Source organism: Episyrphus balteatus, chromosome 1 (genome assembly GCF_945859705.1).
Source record: "Episyrphus balteatus chromosome 1, idEpiBalt1.1, whole genome shotgun sequence".
NCBI classification, from domain to species: Eukaryota; Metazoa; Arthropoda; class Insecta; order Diptera; family Syrphidae; genus Episyrphus; species Episyrphus balteatus.
The window spans coordinates 113,862,721-113,868,758 of NC_079134.1; positions in this window are offsets into that span (position 1 = coordinate 113,862,721).

A 6,038-nucleotide genomic window follows, 5' to 3' on the forward strand; every position below is an offset into this window, starting at 1 on the left:
GAAAGAGAAAACAAAAATGAAAATAAATAAATTGAACAAAAAATTAAACTTTATCTTAAAACTTTAAGTACCGAAACGAGTTAAATAAAATAGAACTTTAATTTGAATTGTTTAAATTATAAATAAAATAAAAAAATATAAAAGAAAAAATATTAAAATCAATTAAAAAAAATATTTGCACTTTGGCAACTCAGCACAAAACAGACAAATTTTATCTCAAATAAAATTTATAAACTCCTGTAATGGAGAAATAAATTTATTTTGAAATCAAATTATAAAAAAAATAAAACAATAAATATATATCTTAACTTGCACGTTGGCAACTCTAAAAAAAAATTCAAAATATTTATCTTCGATGAAACTAATTAAATTCTTGTAGATGTTAAAAAAAAAATTTTAAACTATTTTTATTTTTATTTAAAAAGAATTAAATTTGCACGTTGGCAACCCTTTACCACCAAATTTTATCTAAAATTATAAACTAAACTCTTACAATATAAAAATATTAAAAAGAAAAAAAAAATTATTTATTATTTTTTTTTAATATGCAAACAAAGTTTTAATTACTAAATAATTGCACGTTGGCAACCCAAAAATAAACTCAAAATTTTTCAAGCAAAATGTTTTTTTTTTCACCCAACTATCAGTTTCCAAGCTGAAACTATCAAATTTAAAATTTTTCCAAAAATTATTTCTCAAAAACACCGACTGTGCTTTGAAAATGTTTTTTTTTTTATCGAAAAATGTTTTACTAAAACTATCCAAAAATTTTTAATAACCCCGTATGAAATTTAACCAGAAAAGCTAAAAAAATGTTCACTAAAAAAAATAAGTAAAGAAAAATTTCACAAAAAAAATTTCCCACAAAAAAATCCCCACGGTCTAACAACACTATTCGAGTTGTTTGCTACTTAGAATTCAATATAAAAAATAATATGTAATGTATATATGTATGTATGTATGTATGTTGGTTCGTTGGTGCAATGAAATGAATTCGTTTACCATTGAACAACAACAAAATAAATGAAATGTTATTTATGTAGGTATATACTAACTAATTATGAAATGAATACGATTGAAACAATATATGAAAAAAATAAAAACCTTACAATGTACTTCCTCACTTCACTTGTCCACAACAAAAAAAACTCGAACAAATCCAAACAAAATGGGGTTGATGTTGTTGTTGTTTTTAACACTGCAACTTCGCCCTGCTGCGATCACTCAATTAAAAAAACAATCAAATTGTACCTAGGGAATAAAACTTTTTTAAATACCAATTTAAACAATGAAATCAAATAAAATAAAAGAAAATGACACAAAACAAACACTTCCAATCTCAATGAGAGAACTCCAAAAAAAAAATATGCACACTGCACAGGTTAGGTTAGGTAGGTGGGTAATTATGTATTTTTTTTTTCAACAACTTCTTCTCAAATGGGCCCCACGTTGGGCGCCAATTGTTGCAACTTTATTTCACCGATCTTTTACGTTAATATTATTAATTAATTATTGAACTTTAATAAAACAAGATGAAACGCGAATTTGATTAATTATTATTTTACAAAAGAAAACAAACGAAAGCGCGACTTAACCGAAATGAATTTAATGAGGTAAATGACAACTGTCAAACAATGAGCGCGTTCGATGAAATAAAATATGCAAACATACAACAAAATTATGCTGTATCCCGTAGCTCAGTGTGATGGGGTGGGTTCAGACTTTTTGATACACTTTATTAATCCGTCCGATTAATAAAATGTATCAAACAACAATAAAAAAAATACACAACAATAAAAAAAAATTATCTAAATGGAAATTAAATAAAAGTAAACACAGGGTGTTACTTCTACTTACTAGGGTGGGCGCCAGGAAACTTTTTAATTGGAAGTTTACCAAAACCAGACCTAAACTGAAAAGTAATCTTCAAAAATTGAAAATAAAAGAAATGAATTTATTTCCTAATTGGAATTTAAGAAATTTTATTTTTTTAAAGACTGGGAAACCTTGGTAGTCCTGGACTAAAACCCAGTATCTTTTCGAAAACAAGAAATAGTACAATAATAATTTATTTGAAACGACGAATGAAATTCAAAATGTAAATATGTAAAAAAGCAAAAGAAAACCAAAAGCAAAAACAAAAATTAACAATTTCTTTGTGCCAAAAAGACACAAAGGAAAACCACTTTGGGAAAGATCCCGAAAGACAACGGTAAGTTACAACGGTCGCGAGTCCCGCAAAATATCGGGATAAAACAATACGGAACGAAGGCCTAATCGGTCAACAAATTATTCCCACTTTAGGGCCACTCAAAACGAATTTTAAAACGACTAATATTTTCAAAAATAAAAACCAAATACTTATCTTCAAAAAAAAAAAACTTGAATCCTTTGTCCTGGTATAAGTCTATGTCCCAAACAATTTTTCCTCCCTCGAATGGTATCTTCGGACCTCCTCCGAATAAAAATTTTCCTCCAAAATTTTTCACGAAAATACTTGTCCCCAACTGGACTTATATTTTCCCAAACTCAAACTCTATATCTTTAAATTAATTAGCCAAAAAAAAATCGAAAATAGTTTTTCGCTTAAACTTTTCACCACTAACTCGCTTAAAAGTCTTCCAAGAAGTGAAGTAATAATGGCGGGCCAAAACGAACATGCCGACACGACCATATGGTCATCCTCTTCTGATCTTAGTGCATGGAGGTTTTCTGTCTCGGTCTAACAACAGCACCCTGCCTATTGGCTAGCGGCCTGCTCCGATGTCGAAAAACCATCGCATGCGATCTCATGCGTTGGTGATATTCTCACCAACAGTGGCTCAGTGGACGCATTCAGCCCGCTTCCGCCAATTCCATTTAAAAAGAATTAAACGAGAAACTACTTAAAAATCACGCAAAGTCCCCAGCCCAAACCGGCCCAGAACTAATAAATTGGAGGAAAATATTTCTTCTAGACGGAGTCACGACCATTTACATTTTCAAATTAAACCGCGAGAAAGGATTCAAACGCGAAAATGAAATAAACTAAAACCGTAGACCTTCGCGCAGACAATTAGGGGAAGGGAAACACATCGCAAAGTGGTTTTACTTTTATGCAAGGCACTTATGGTGGGCACTCGGCCATACTAAATTTACGTTGGTGAATTGTAATTCACATTTACGTTGGACATGGGTAAATACTTCATGCCTTTATCTCCTGAGTGAGTCATCTCTCACAAACATATCTAATGTATCTTCAAATAGTTATTATTTGGACCGCCCGTCCAAATAGTTATACATCTCCAAATAATTATTGTATGGACCGCCCGTCCAATAACGACTTTATAGTCTGTGTGAACTATCAATCACACGTCACACTATATGTTCTAATGTAAACCTGTTTTGTTTGCTTTTCCAAGATACTCCAAGAACAAGCTTCTGGCTGATGGACCAGGTCTCTAATAATCTCTTCGAGCATTTTGGAGCAGCAAAAGAATGGGATTCAAGAAAATGATTAAAAGGGAATGGAATAGGAAGGTAAAACTTGTTGTGGTAAAATTTACCGCAACAAGTGCAACAATGTAGCAAATAAATAGTGCAACCATGTTGCTGTAAGTGAAGTTGCGGCAACAACTGTTGCGACAAATGCCCAAAGAGAAGGTCCAATGATTTCGGTAAAAGGAGCTTTCTTTTATTATAAAAATTTTTGAACGCTATCTTACGGTAGGACAAAATCATTCGACAACTTACCGTATTCAAGTATTTCTTGTGCGTGGGAAGAAAGTCATAAGACTATAATAATTAAAAGACTATCATTATTACAAGATAGTTAAACTATCCTTTTTTTATATAAGTTGTGGACTCAAATTTTAAGGCGGTTCTTGAAGATAAGAGCCGTCATCTATTCTAACCCGGTGCTAGACAGGAAATTTCCATTAGGAAAATTGTTTCCGGAAAAATCGGAAAAGTCTCATCGAATATCCCTAATATTACCAGGCAAGCAGGAAAATTAGGCAGTGACATAACAAGGAAATACATAAATCGAAATCAACTAAATTTTAAACCGACCGAAACATAGCTATACCTACCTGTCGACTAAAAATAGTTCACCAATTCTTAGAGGGTATATATAGCTCGGAGGTCTTACGCTCCGATATAGGCGAACGAGCTTGGAGGGTTCGAAGTTCAAATCCCGAACCGAATCAATTCAAAGATTATTTTTTTTTATTTTTTTTATATATATTTTTTTATTTTTTTTTAAATAAGATTTTTTTTTGTTAAAAAAAGTGTTTCTGTTAAATTTGCCATAATTTTGCTCACCGCGTTACTTCAGCAAAAAAAGTGTTAAAACAATTTTATCAGTACGAGAACCGTACTTAAAGTAAAGTAACTCACGAAATTAAAAGTGTTATATATATAATATTAAAATTTGAAATTTGTGAGTGGACGAGGGTTGAAGTCCTCAAAATCTAAAAAAATCAACACCTACTTCAGCAGTGGCCACTTAAAAAGGAAATAAAGGGTGAGTTTTCTCTTTAAAATTGATTTCATAAATACATATTTACTTATATATATATATCTACTAATTATAATAATTGCGGGAGTTAAAAGGGTATATATTGTGTGGGGATCAATGATAAATTAATTAATACTAAAATTGAATAAAAGAGGATTTTTATATCCCAAAACTATATAATAAATCGAAGACGTATTTATAAGATTGCGAAGAACAATTATTTTAAGAAAGTGATTCCGTGGCATAATAAAGCAAATTAATACATAAACTTACTTAAAACTTAAACTTATAAATCTATACTAAAAAACTTAAACTTATAAATCTATACCAAGAAACTTAAACTTTAATTTTTTTATTATAAATATTGATTTACATTTGAATTTTTAAACGAATTAAAAACACAAACTTATAATCATAAATAAAACAAATGTAATAAAACTTTAAGTAATAAATTTTTTTAAAATTAAAACCAACATGAATCTCATATATTTAATTTCATGAAGATATTAAAGATCTCACTATGAGTAGTGAATAGATTAATTTTATAAAGAGATGAGGAGGGCAGTTTGAGAGAATGATGTTCTGGGAGTGAGAGGATACCTAGTTAAGGGATCGTCTAAGCGAGTACGACGACAATGGTAGGGAGGGCAGGAAGGATTCTCGCGCATCTTCAAACACCTATAGATGCTTAAAGTCTGATATGATTAAATTTTTTTTGTAAGGTATAATAAGGTCAAACAACCCACCCCCACTGACGAGCTAAAAATGGGAACTAGCATATCAGCACTGACCGAAAGCCTAAAATAGTACGTTACAGATAAAGAGGAAATTCTAAATTTTGAACCACCGTTTACATCTACCCCGAATTTGTAAAAAAAACACAAACTTGGTGGGGTATTTGTAAACATTCCATATTTGACAGTAATTAAGACAATTTGAGAAATATTTGTTTATATTTATATTCATATTTGTATTTGAAGATACCTGTCAATTTGTTCCGTGAAAACATATTAAAATCTAAAGTCAAAAGAAAAAAAAAGACATGAAATTGTTAACATTTACCCACATTGACCCTATTTGTGTAAATATTATTATTTAAAAAAAAAATGCATCCCAATACCTATATTTGAATTAAATAAAACTGGATTTGGAGGAATTTTTCTAACTTCAAAATGCATTTATCTCAAAACGACGATTTTGGACTTCTGTTGTTAATACAAAACTCCATAGAAATATAAAATAAGCTATGGTATGCCCTGCCATTTTTTCTGATAGCCTTTCTTCACAGCCCAAATGAGATAATTTTTCAAATTATTTCGTTTTGAAAAAAAATTCTATACGATTTGCAATTTTAAATGACCTAATTGCGAAATTATCTCAAGGATGTCTTAAGGGAAAATGACCGAGCATCCTATTTTGTCCTTAAAATACACGTTAAGCCTTAACTACATTGGCTCAAAAAGTGAAAAAGTACAAAAGTGAAAATTTTCAAACGCATTTTGGAGTAGTTTTTCGGGCTGGAAAATTTAAAAAAATGATG